Source organism: Tursiops truncatus, chromosome 15, assembly GCF_011762595.2.
Source record: "Tursiops truncatus isolate mTurTru1 chromosome 15, mTurTru1.mat.Y, whole genome shotgun sequence".
NCBI lineage: Eukaryota > Metazoa > Chordata > Mammalia > Artiodactyla > Delphinidae > Tursiops > Tursiops truncatus.
This window is the reverse complement of record NC_047048.1, coordinates 75,098,433-75,112,261: the sequence shown is the minus strand read 5'-3', so window position 1 is coordinate 75,112,261 and position 13,829 is coordinate 75,098,433. Positions and strand designations below refer to the sequence as shown.

General features: G+C 47.7%; 1 long non-coding RNA gene across 3 annotated transcripts in view; it reads right to left on the bottom strand.

Moving 5' to 3' along the window:
* The window catches only part of LOC141276560 (uncharacterized), a 231,818-nt gene extending 218,013 nt beyond the window's left edge, over positions 1 to 13,805 (bottom strand). For all 3 annotated transcript variants that reach the window (XR_012326391.1, XR_012326392.1, XR_012326393.1), the window contains exons 1-2: positions 12,922 to 13,805; positions 10,106 to 10,188 (exon numbers count right to left, since the gene is read on the bottom strand). This is a non-coding gene — a long non-coding RNA (uncharacterized lncRNA). The remainder of the gene's footprint in view (positions 1 to 10,105; positions 10,189 to 12,921) is intronic.
* Between the last annotated feature and the right edge of the window lie 24 nt (positions 13,806 to 13,829).

The following is a 13,829-nucleotide window of genomic DNA, read 5'->3' as shown; positions in this document are numbered from 1 at the left end:
CACAGAGGACTCATGCAGGTGCTGAGGAGGTGCTCAGTGATTTGGGGGCACAACCCAGGAAAATACACACTAGCCTGACCCACAATCTCCCCACCTGGCTGGGCGCAATGCTGGCATCTCTGGTTGCATTTGTCTAGAGTCACCGACAGGTGACGACAGAGCCCAACCTCCAACCTCTGCAGCTGCTATGAGTAGAGAAAGCAGGTGTAGGTGGTGAACTTGAGAGGTCAGACACCCCAGGGCAGGAAGCTCCAGGCCCAGCTTTGAAGAGAAATTTCCCATCCTTATTGCCCAACCCCCTCCTCCTCAACTTCAAAATTTGCTTCCCCCTCAAGCAATTGACTTTAATCATAGGTGTGACAACCATTCATAGGTGCAGCGACCTGGTTACCTCTAAAATCTTGTGCCAAGTGAAAAGCACCAGACACAAAAGATCACTTATATCAGTATGGACTCATGGATTTTACTTTCTTCCAGGGGTTATAAATCCATCATTACCATTATTTGTTCTGATGCTCAGATTGGCCCTGATTTGCCTAGTGTCAGCCCCTTTCAGCTGGCTCCTGTGTCCTTTTATCACGTCCCCATCATTCTTGGAGCATGTCCTTATTTTCTGACACAACAAGATGTTCCAGGCTCAACTTCTACTTTTCTTACCCCAGCCCTCGTTCCTTTCAGTGGCGAAAATCTGGGTGCTGTCCAACATTAATCGTTACCAATCTAATAGGTGTAAAGTGATAGCCCCTGGTTGTTTGCATTCGCATTTCCTATTACTAGTGAGTCTGAGCCTTCCTCCCATGCTTGTGGTTTCCTCTTCTGTAAATTGCTCTTCACGTCCATTGCCCTTTTTCCATTGGGGCTGCTGTCTTTTCTGTTGTTTGCAGGAGTTTCTCATACATTCTAAGCACTGCAGTCTTAGACACTGCAATGTCTTCACACTTAACATCTGCCTATTAACTTTGTCTATAGGGTCCTTTGGTCAGAATTCCTTCATTTTGATATAATCAAAATGGTTTGTTTTTTTTTTTTTTGCTTTTTATACATTTGTGCTTTTTTATTGTGGTAAAAAATAGATAACATAAAATTTACCATTTTAGTTACTTTAAGGGTACAATTCAGTGGCGTTAAATACATTCACCATGTTGTGCAACCATCACCACTGTCCACATCCAGAAATTTTTCATCATCCCAAACAGAAACCCTGTTCCCATTAAACAGTAATCCTCCTTCCATCCTCTTCCCCACAGCCTCTGGAAACCTCTAATTTGCTTTCTATCTCTATGAATTTGCTCAGGTATAAGTGAAATCATAGAATATTTTTCCTTTTGTGACTGGCTTATTCCCCTTAGCATAATATTTTCAAGGTCCATCCATATTGTAGCACATGTCAAAATTTCATTTCTTTTTTTCTAAATTTATTTATTTTGGGCTGCATTGGGTCTTCGTTGCTGCGCACAGGCTTTCTCTAGTTGTGGCGAGCGGGGGCTACTCTGTTGCGGTGCGCGAGCTTCCCACTGAGGTGGCTTCTTTTGTTGTGGAGCACGGGCTCTAGGTGCGCAGCCTCAGTAGTTGTGGTGTGCGGGCTCAGTAGTTGTGGCTCGCGGGCTCTAGAGCGCAGGCTCAGTAGCTGTGGCGCACGGGTTTAGTTGCTCCACAGCATGTGGGATCTTCCTGGACCAGGGCTCAAACCCGTGTCCCCTGCAATTGGCAGGTGGATTCTTAACCACTGCGCCACCAGGGAAGTCCAAAATTTCATTTCTTTTCATGGCTGAATAGCATTCCATCGTGTATATATAACTTCTACTAATTTTTATAATTTTGCACCTCATGTGAAGCCTTTAATCCATCTAGAATCCGCCTTTGTGGATCTCTCACTGGCCGATGGAAGTCAGCTGACCTGGAGCCTGGGAAATGCAGCCTGCAGAGGCCAGCCCCTCTGTAACTCAGAACAGAACCAGGGAAGGGCAGAACAAGCATCTGAGGGCAAGGAGGACCAGTCCCTCCCAAAAATTCATTATGAATTAAAGATCCAGTTTATTTGGGGCCACTTTCCCAACACCATCTTCTGAACAGTCTCTCCAGGGCGGCGGGGCTGCCGTTCTTGTGTTGTTACTTCTCAGGTATCCACAGACTACTCCACCGTCACTGCTCTGCCTCGCTGGTCTGTCTGTCCTTGCACCAGCACCCACACAGCTTCTACTATAATGGCATACGTCTTTCAACTGCTGATGGGGAAGCCCCCTCTTTACTCTTCTTTTCTAAGGTTGTGGCTAAGTCCTTTCCACGCCACATTCTCATCAAATCCTCAAAACAGCCCCGTGTCAAGGGGTACAATCCTTATCCTCACAGGACAGGTGAGGAAACCGAGGCCTCAGGGAGGGAAAGTGACTTGATTAAGTTTACAGAGCTGACAAATGGCAGAACTAGGACGAAGCAAGGCGTATCTGACTCTAGGGCTGCCCTTTGATCCCCAGCACCCATTTGCAGTCTGCCAGGCTCTTATCTGTAAGAAGGGGGAAAGGGCTGGAAAGGCCTGCTGGGCTGGCCACTGGCCAGTTTGCTTGCATATCAGGAAGGGAAAGCACTCATATCAGGAAAGGAAACCACTGAGCATTTAAACAGAGAGACTTTCCAACAGGGAATTGGTTACAAAGATGATGCAGGAGCCCAGAAGCCAACCAAGCAATTGTGAAGAATCTCAGAATCCGCAGCAGCAGAGTCACTGCCACTGCTAAGCTGGAGGGCCTGAGGGAGGAAGCGACACTACAGTAGCCCGGGGCCTGTGGTCACTCAGCAAAGCGGCAAACACAGTGGACTGTCCTGTGGGAGTTGGAGCCGTGGAGAAGACTCATTTGCTGATGGAGATGCAGCCCAAGGTGTAAGGAGACAGGGAAAAATACTTCTCCCTTCCTCAAACCTCCAGTCTCCCACCAGGATCTCTCACTGGCCGATGGAAGTCAGCTGACCTGGAGCCTAGGAAATGCAGCCTGCAGAGGCCAGCCCCTCTGCGACTCAGAACAGAACTAGGGAAGGGCAGAACAAGCATCTGAGGGCAAGGAGGACCGGTACCTCCCCAAGAGGACCTCCCTTCCTGGTCCCAGTTCCCACCAGGCAGTCCCCACCATGGTTCCAGCCCTGGCTTCTTGGATCTAGTGATACCACATCCTCCTGTCCCTCTGACCTCCCACTGTAGCTCATCCTGGGGTGCCTCCTCCTGCCCTTTTGGCATCTCAGCTCTTCCATCATCTGTATAAGCAATTCCTTGTATTTCATCTTCTGTTTGAAATGCCTAGAGTGGTCTCCATTTTCCAGACTGGATCCTCGCTAATACAGCCATGCCGTAATTCAGAGAATGGCCACAGTGCTACACGCTAAGTCTGTGGACTGACTGAGTAAAGAACCAGGGGGGAGGGCAGAGATTAGGTGTGCTGAGTCCCCAAGGCAGGGCCGATCCCAGGCACAGTGTGGACCAAGCTGCAGAGGAACCACAGCAATCCCAAGGCTGACTCTGGGTCTACACAGATGCTGGGGATTCCCAAACCAGGACCCAGGCACAGCTGAGAGGCTCCATGTGGTTCTGGCCAAGGAAGTCAGCTTCTATTAAGGGCCTCCTGTGTGCCTGTCTGTATTCATATATCACCCCATGTTAGTTTCTAGGGCTGCCATAACTAAGTACCACAGACTGCGTGGCTTAAACCACAGACATTTATTTTCTCACAGTTCTGGAGGCTGGAAGTCTGAGATCAAGGTGTCTGCAGGGTTGTTTTCTTCCGAGGCCTCTCTCTCAGCTCAGAGATGGCCGTCTTCTCCCTGTGTCCTCATACCCTCTTTGCTCTGTGCATCTGTGTGTCCTAATCCCCTCTTCTTATAAGGACACCAGTCATATTGGATTAGGACCCACCCTGGTGACCTTGTTTTAATTTAATCATCGCTTTGAAGACTCATCTCCAAATACAGTCACACTTTGAGATGCTGGGGGCCAAGACTTCAACATATGACTGGAGGGGGTGAGCACAATTCAGCCTATGATAACCCCCAATCTCACAACGTGGACATTATCAGCCCTGTTTTCCAAATGAGGAAATGGAGGCCCAGACAGTGATTTGTCCAAGGCCACCCAGAGCTGGGTCAACTCAGGTCCAGGCTCTTCACCTGTCAGGCCCCAAAAAATCTTCTCTCACTCTCTGTGATTTCCTCAGACCCTGGGAAATGGATTCCAGTCTTCCCTTTAATTCTTTTCCTTTGTGTCATAAGACAGTGATCCACCATGTATTGAGCATGTACTATGGACCAGGCTCTTCCATTGGCATTTGGTATGTTTTCTAAATACACAAGATGCCTCTTCTTCAAGCCTCTGCTCAAACCTCCTCAGGGACGCCCCCCCTCCCCGAGCCCCTTATTTGTAACAGTGCCTCCACCCACACAGATCCATCTCCTGCTTTATTTCCCTTTACAGAGTTATCAGTACCTGAAAATATCTTATATGTGTGTTTATTTTTTTAGTCTTCCCCCAACGAGACTCTATGAGGGCAGGACTCAGGTCTTGGTGTATCCCTAGTGCCGCGATGAGATTCATTATAGGTGCTTAATGTTAGTTCAATAAATAATCAAATGAAAAAAAATAATTAAACAAATGAATGCTCTCGTCAAATCCTCACCAGACATCTGTATGATGAGGGCCCTGGGATCATCATTTTATTAAAGAAACTAAGCCTCAGAGAAAGTCCCAAGCTCACCCAGCTAGTAGATAGTGAAGCTGGAATTTGAACCCAGGTCTGTATTCTCAACCTCCACATCCAGGCCCATCTCCTTGCCTTGGCCTTCCTTCTAAATCTCTCCCTGCTCTGTGGCTTCCCAAATGACCCTCACAGCTACCCTGAACCTCTTGTTCTGGAAATTCCAATTCCTCACTGAGCTGGGCTGCAGTATCATTTTGTGCCAGCAGATGTCACCAGAGAATTCCTCATGGCACAATCAGCTGTCCAGCACTCCAGAGGATGAACCTGCCAGAGTTTATTCAATCACCTTTAAGGATATTTCCAAGTTTTTGCTCCACAAACCAGTCTGAAGCTACATCCTTGCACCTGTGTTCATGGGCTATGGGGTACGAATTTCTCTGGGAATGGATTCCTAGAAATGGAATTCCAGAGAGCAATGAACATCTTTAAATTGCATAGATTCCATGAACTTGCTAGCCTGGTTTACAACCCAGGAGTGTGGGGCCCAGAGAGGGCATGTGGCTTACCCAGGGGCATACAGCAAGCTAGTACAAGGCCAGGTTTGAAACTGGCTCCACTGGCCATGAATTTTTCCATGCACTTGGAAGATACTTCCACCTAGGCTGAAGTGCCGTCTTTGTGCATTTTTTACATGTTTGTGGGGCTGGATCTGATTACTCCTTCTGTCATTCAATCACCTACTTGTTCATTTAACAAATGCATTGGTGAGATACAGGCTCAATGCTGTAAGAATGGCTCAAATAACAAATGTCTACAAGACAAGAAAATAGTTTACTTTCCTCTCTCACATCAATCTGAATGAAAGCAGACTTGGATGGTGGCTTTATGGTATCAGGGACCCAGACTCTTTTCTGTCTTATAGCTCTTCCATCTTCAACCAGCAGTTTCCATCTCATGGTCCAAGATGGCTGCTCTAGCATTGCCATCACATCTACATTCCTGCCAGTGGGTAGTAGAGAAAAGGAAGTAGAAGTCAACTTCTTTAAGGGCACAAACCAGATGTTTTGTGCCACTTCCACTCTCATCCTATTGGCTGGAATTAGTCATATGTCCTATATTGCTGCAAGGGAGGCTGGGAACAGTAGTCATTAGGTAACATAGCTGGGCAGCCATCATATTTTCTTCTAAAACTCGGTGATCTATTACCAATGAATATACTGTCCAGTTTCTGACGCTCATACATTTTCTGGGCACCTACTATGTGTGGGAGAAGGTGCAGCAGACCGGAAATAGCACAAACTTTGGAATTTGACTCGTCTTGGGTTTGAATCCCAATTTTGCCTTTCCCAGCTGTGTGTCATGATCTCTCTGAGCCTCAGTTTCCTCATTTAAAAAATGGAGACAGAAGGGACTTCCCTGGTGGTCCAGTGGTTAAGAATCTGCCTGCCAATGCAGGGGACACGGGTTCGAGCCCTGGTCCAGGAAGATCCCACATGCCACGGAGCAACTAAGCCCATGTGCCACAACTACTGAGTCTGTGCTCTAGAGCCCACGAGCCACAACTACTGAGCCCGCATGCCACAACTACTGAAGCCCGCATGCCTAGAGCCCATGCTCCACAACAAGAGAAGCCACCACAACGAGAAACCCGTGTGCCGCAATGAAGAGTAGCCCCCGCTCGCTGCAACTAGAGAAGGCCCATGCGCAGCAATGAAGACCCAACACAGGCAAAAATAAATAAATAAACAAATAAATAATTTTAAAAAAAGAAAAGAAATGGCAGCTGCTTTTAAAATGAGCCATACCCTGAGCCACACTCCCAAGGGCCAGAGGTGACTCAGCAGAGGCCCTGCCCTCGATTCCAGTGGAAAGACATTCCAGGGCAGCCTTCTGTCGATAAAAGCTCAGAGACATGTCTGTGCATAATCCCAACGCATCAATCATGCATGAGTCAGAGCAGTTATGCCCATAAGTCATAAAGCAGCAGCTGGGCCCAGGATTCTTGGCATCCTTCCAAGCCCATCTCCCCAACCCCATTTTACAGAGGAGCAAACAGAGCCAAAGGAAGCGCTGCGAGCACAGCATGACTACACTGTTTTATTTTATCAGTCTCCTCCTAATTGGGCATGGGGGTCGGTTCCACTTTGGAGCCATCGTAAACAGACTTGGCTGGGTCTCCCTATGCCTATAGGAGCAGGGTTTTCCGGGATAGCTGGGGAAAAAGAATCGCTGGGGTGAATTGTGGATCCAGGGAGTGCTCCAACTGCAACAGAGGGAGGCGTCTCTCCCCAATTTACTTATAGGTCACAGTTTTTCAACCTCAGCATACTGACATTTTGGGGCAGAGAATTCTCTGCTGGCGGGGGCTGTTCTGTGCCTGGTAGGATGTTTGGCAGCATTCCTGGCATCTACCCACAAGATGCCAGTAGCATATCACCACCCCCAGTTGTGACAACCACAAATGCCTCTAGACATTGCCAAATGTCCCCTGGGGGGCAAAATCATTCCCAGTTGAGAATCACTGCTCTCAGTGCACAGAGCCCGTGGCAGGGTTTATAAGCACAGATTCTTTAAGCAGATTTATAGATGTTATTGATTTTCTTCTCTTCGGACAGGTGCATGCGTTTTATCTCTTTGGAAGGGGTCCATGACTTTGGTAGTCACTGGTTTAAGAATAAAGATTTCAGGGACTTCCCTGGTGGCACAGTGGTTAAGAATCCTCCTGCCAATGCAGGGGACGTGGGTTCAAGCCCTGGTCCAGTAAGACCCCACATGCCGCGGAGCAACTAAGCCGTGTGCCACAACTACTTAGCCTGCACTCTAGAGCCCACAAGCCACAACTACTGAGCCTGCGAGCCACAACTACTGAGCCCGCATGCCTAGAGCCCATGCTCTACAACAAGAAAAGCCACAGCAATGAGAAGCCTGTGCACCACAATGAAGAGTAGCCCCCGCTCGCCACAACTAGAGAAAGCCCACGCACAGCAACGAAGACCCAACGCAGACAAAAATAAATTAATTAATAACAAAAATAATTAAGTTAAAAAAGATTATTAAAAAAAGAATAAGGATTTCAGGTTATTATTGGGATAATTAGTGGGATTTGAATATGGGGAATAAGAATGATATTATAACATTGTATCAGCATTTAATTTCCTGGTTTTGAAAACTATACAGTGGTCATGTAAGAGAATGTCCTTGTTTTTAGGAGATGCACACTAAAGTAATTAGAAGTCAAAGGACATTGTATCTTTTTTTGTGTAACTGACTCTCAAATGGTTCCGAAAAATTACACACACAGAGAAAAAGAATGATAAATCAAATGTAGCAAAATATTGACAACTGGGGGATCTGAGTGAAGGAGATATATGGAAAGTTGCTGTACTATTAGAAATTATTATTTTAAAAGGGTTTTTAGAAATCACCATCTAGTTTTTAAAACATGGTTTTAATCTGTTATTCCCCCTGCTCCCAAGAAAAAAGTGCATGATTGTGCCCAGGAGCTGGGACCCATTCAGGTCATAGTCCCAAGAATCTCCCAGAAAGGGTTCTCTTTGCTTTTATTTGGGTCTGTAAAATGCCCAGAAAGAAGTTCCACCCAGCATTAACAGTGGTTAGTAATGGCCCCTACCTAGCCCCAGTTTTGTTCAAATGTCCACGCCTCCCCCAGGAGCCCAGTTGGCTCAGGAAAGTGACCCCATCCCCAGATACTTAGAAGGGCCTGAGGGGTCGAAAGGGAACCTTTTCCCCCTGCTAGTGACTGGTCCAGGAACGGGCATGTGATGCAAGGGAGCCAATGAGGAACAAGGAGCCTCCAGGCTGCTTTTTTACTTGTTTTGATGAATAAAATGAACGAAGTGACTTATGAGACATCTGACCCTAGCACTCTTGGATGCTGCCCTGATAACACCATGTGAAGAAGCCCATCTAGCCTTCTGAAAGATGAGAAGCCACAAACAGAACTGAGATGCCCCAGCCAACAACCAGCACACACTGCTGGATGTATGAATGAGCACAGCTGGAAGCTGAATGAAGCTGCAAGAGTGAGACCAGGTGAAACCAGCAGTGGAACCACTAGCCAATCCACAGAGTTGTAAGGAGTAATAATCAACATGGTTTTAAGCAACTGTTTGGGGATGATGTGAAGATTCGGTGAGGTTATGACATGACACAGAAAGTGTTCAAACAGATGCTGGTCATTATTGCTGACCACGTATTACTGTTCTCATCCCCATGCCGATCACCCCCTCTGTTTTCCTCCACCTAATGAAGCTCTCCCTATCATCCTCCACCCATCTCTTACCCTGCTTCATTTCTCCACATCACCTGTCCCTACCTGACATTAGATTATCTTTTTACCTGTTTATTGTCTGTCTCTCTTGCAACTGGGAGGGTAGGGACCACTGCTGTATGGCCAGCACCTTACACAGCATCCGGCCCACAGCAGGTCTCAGTAAAGATTTGGTGAATAAGTGAATGGAGCAATCCTGATCAACATGATTTGAGGCAAGTCATGGGGGGCTCCATCCCCCAACACTGTGACACCTTGGGGTGTCCAGGTCGGGCAGCTTTGCAGCCTGCGTCTCAGAGCTAGCAGGAACTGGAGAACAGAGACCTGAAGGAGAGTCCGGGGCCAGCCACCTGACTCTCTGGGGAGCTCATGCACCAGGAAGCAGGTACAGTGATGGCAAAGGCCCAGCTGTGGATGACAGCGCGAGATGTCAGGAGACAAGGCTGGAGAGTCAGCAAGGCCTCGACTGTCAGGTGAGGGTGTGGATCTCACCCCACCGCCCCCATAGTCAAGTGTAACAAACGTTTCTGCAGGGTATCCTGCCTGGCAGGTACCCCACCTCTCACTGTGCTCACTGTGAACCTTACAACAAGCCTATGCAGTGCTGTTCTTTCCATTTCACGGAAGGAAAATAGACCCACAGAGGCTCAGAAACACAGCTGTGAGACTCTAAGCTTCAAAGGCCGGGCTCCTTCCACTGCCCATTGCTGCCCTTGGCCTTTGCCCCCATCTTAGGTGTGTAATTCTGCCTCTTCCCTCCCTTCTGACTTTGCTCTAACTTGATGACCAAAATTATATGTCATTCTCTAGGCCAGAAAAACTACTTGAAGCCATTGGACATCTCAGCTTGGGACGTCCAACCTGCACCTTACACGCAGCATGCCCAAAACAGAACTCCTGGTCTCCCCCGCTCCCCAAACCTGCTCCCACCTTCTTCACCAGCTCAGTCAATGGCGCCTCCATCCTTCCAGTGGTTCAGGCTAGAAACCTGAGAGTCATCCTCGACTTCTCTCTCCCTCACCCCACATGCCATCAACCAGCAAGTCCTGGCCACGCCACCCTCAAAATGCAACCAGAATCCACCACTTCTCCCACCTCCACAATCACCCTGGTCTGACCCTCCATCCCCTCCTACCTGGACTATTGCAGTCACCTCCTCTCTGGTCTCCCGCTTCTGGACGGTCTCTGAGTCCACCTCTCACATGCAGCCCGAGGATCCTATTAAGATATAAAGTCAAGGTCACTGTACAATTCTTTACCAGAATTGCCCAATAGAACTTTCTGCGAAGGTGGAAATGTTCTAAATCTGCACTAATTCATTACCCACCAGCCACATGTGACTCTATTGAGCACTTGAAATGTGCAGAGTATAACTGAAAGACCGAAATGTTAATTTTACTTACTTTATTAGCTACACTCTGTTGGCAAGACTGTGGGAAACAGGCACTCTTGAACACAGATGATGGTGGGAGTATAAATTAGAATATGATTCTAATGGCTACCTACCGACCGATAGGTTTATCTATATCTAGCAAAATGACAAAGCAGTTAACATTTGTCAAAACAACCCCACTTCAGGAGTCCAACACATCTACCTTCACATGCAAAAATGACATTAAGTAAACCATCTATAACATCCAAAGACAGGAAATGACCCAAGTGTCCATCAATAAACAGCTAGTTAAATGAATTATGGTCCAGCCACACAGTGGAATACAATGAAGTTATAAAAAATGAATGAGGAAATAATGACCCCCTAAAGCACAAAGAAAAAAATAAATTAGACTTCATCAAAAGTAAAAACATTTTTGTGCATCAAAGGACACTATCAAGAAAGTGAAGACCACCAACAGAATGAGAGAAAATATTTGCAAACTATGTCTCTGATAAGGGTCTAGTGTCCAGAATATATCAAGAACTTTTACAATTCAACAATAAAAAGACAACCCAATTGTTAAATGGGCAAAGGATTTGAATAAATTTGGATTTATTTCTCCAAAGATATATACAAATGGCCAATAAGCACATGAAAAGATGCTCAACATCACTAGTCATTAGGGAAATGTAAATCAAAACCACAGTGAGATACCAGTTCATATCCATTAGGATGGTTACAACCAAAAACAGAAAATAACAAATGTTGGCGAGGAGGTAGAACAACTGGACCACTCACACATTGCTGGTGGGGATGTAGACTAGTACACCTGCCATGGAGAACAGTTTGGCATTCCTCAAAAAGTTAGTTACCATTTGACCCAGCAATTCCACTTCTAGGCATATACCCAAGAGAAATAAAAACATATGTCCACACAAAAATCTGTACATGAATGTTCATGGCAGCACTATTTATTATAACAGCCAAAGGTGGAAACAACCCAAATGTTCATCAACTGAATGTGTAAACAAAACGAAGACTATTCATCCAATGGAATGTTGATGGCCATAAAAAGGAATGAAGTCCTACAAAATGAATGAACCTTGAAAAAATTATGCAGTGAAAGACCAAAAAAGGCCACATATTGTATGATTCCATTATATTATATGATTCCATTATATTATATGAATATATATATTTTTTTACTTTCAAAGCATGTGAATGTCCTACATATTAAAAATAAAATTATTTTCTTAAATATAAATCAGGTTATGTAATTCCTCTATTCAAAACCTTAGAATTCCCCAGCAGTCCAGTGGTTAGGACTCCATGCTTTCACTACTGAGGGCGCGGGTTTGATCCTTGGTCGGGGAACTAGGATCCTGCAAGCTGCTCAGTGCGGCCAAAAACAAAAATTAAAAGGGAATTCCCTGGCGGTCAGTGGTTAGGGCTCTGTGCTTCCACTGCAAAGGGCATGGGTTCGATCCCTGGTCGGGGAACTAAGATCCCGCATGCTGTGCAGCATGGCCGAAAAAAACCACAAACAAACCTTAGAGAGAAGAGATTTCTCAGTTCATTTTAAGTAAAAACCAAAACCCTCTATATCCTTTCAAGACCCTACCCTATCTGCCCCGCTCCCTTCCTCTCTGATGTCACCTCTCACCTCCCCCTCTCTCACCTACTTCATGTCTCACTGGCCAACGTGCTGTTCCTGGACCTGGCAAGCATGTTCCTGCCTCAGGACCTTTGCACTTGCTGTTCCCTTGGCTTGGAACAATTTGCCCCCAGATATTTGCATAGCTGGCTCCATCTCCTTTACGTCTTGGCTCAAATGTCACTTTCTTGAACAGGCCTCCCCTGACTCACACCGTCACCTCCCAGGAGACTCTGTCATGTTCCCTGCTGTTTCCCTAGAACAACCTGGGCCAGATTGGTGCTTAATAAATGTGTTCAATGAATGAATGACCTGTTTGTCCATCACCCATCTTGTGCTGGCCACTAGGGCATCTTCAGACACCAGCAGTAACCAGCCCATCTCAGCCTGCTTGGAGGTCTGGTACACATGCAGAGAGCTTAGAAAGGTGTCTCCCTGAAATCTGAAATCCAGCCCTCACCAAGGCAAGCCACCTTAATCTCCTGGATTGAAAAATTGAACTAAGCTAAAAATAAGGCAAGGCCAGCCAGTTTTGCCAGAATTCACCAGGATTTGGGCTGCAACCTGTCCCTGCCATGGAAGCACACTTTTCTTTCCTGAAGGTATAGAAGGAAACAGGGAAGGAGCATGGGCCTGGCTGGGGATGGTGGCCTCCCAGGGCATGAACACCCAGGAAACACACCTGGGATGACCGGCTTTTCCTAGCAGCAGAAGAATCCAGGGCTGAAAACCTCAGAGAACCAGAACAAGGGTGGAGCCTCCGAAAGACATTCCAGAAGGGTTCTCACCTCCCCACCCTGCTCCCCTGGGCACCTCTTGGGTCCTTCCACGGCCTCTAAAACAGCTCCCATTTGGTGACACCAGACAGAATTTATGTGAGCAGTTACTGTGTACTTTGTAGTCAGCTTGACCGGTCATTTACCTGCTGAGGAAGTAAAGTCATTTGGCTGAGACTTAATTCATTCATCAGGCATTTACTGAGCCCTACGCTGATCCAGACATGGAGGTTCAGCTGTGAAGCAAGCAAGTCCCAGCCCTCAGGAGCTTGCTTTCCGGTGGCGGAGACACGAACAGTAAGTTCACTGCCTACGACAAGCACTGAGAAGACGGGGTGATGTCGCAGTGACTGGAGGAGTGGGCACCTCTCGGCGACGTGGTGAGAGGGGGGGCCTCTGAGGAGGCAACACCACTCGTTATCATGAGTAAAAATATGTTGCGGTCTAGCTTGGCAGGGCGCCTAACATATTAAGCGCTCACCAAATCTTACAGTGACTCTCATCAGTCTACTGTCCTCTCCCTCAAGAGAACAGGCGCTCCCGGGCACACAGCACGAGCTGTCACACAGTAGGGGTACGCTCGGTCCTCGTAACCTCTGCACGCGGTAGGGCTCAGAAGTCGGTCCAGTGTGAATCGGCCCCAGCCAGGGACACTGTTCAAAGTGCCCACCAAGCCCTGGCTCCCCCGCCCCGCCCAGGCGCCCTCCACTCGAGTTCCTTGCACACAATAGGCGCTTGGCTGTGCGTGCTGAAGAGACGCCCGCTTCTGGGTCCGCCGACGCAAGACCTCGGCCCTTTGCATCGGTGAGTAAACCGAGCCCGAGGTGGGCGACGACGCTGCCCGAGTTTCCGTGCGGCTGACGACCAGGCCGGAGGCGGAGGCGGAGGCAGAGCGTGACTGGCACTGAGGCGTCGCCACCCCACAACTTCCGCACCCAGCTGCGCCAGCTGCGGACCTGACCCCCGCGCGCCGCGGTTGGTTGCGGCTCGGAAGTCGCTGATTGGCTGACGTGGCCCCGGCGCGGGCCCCGATTGGCTGTGACGCGCGGCCGGG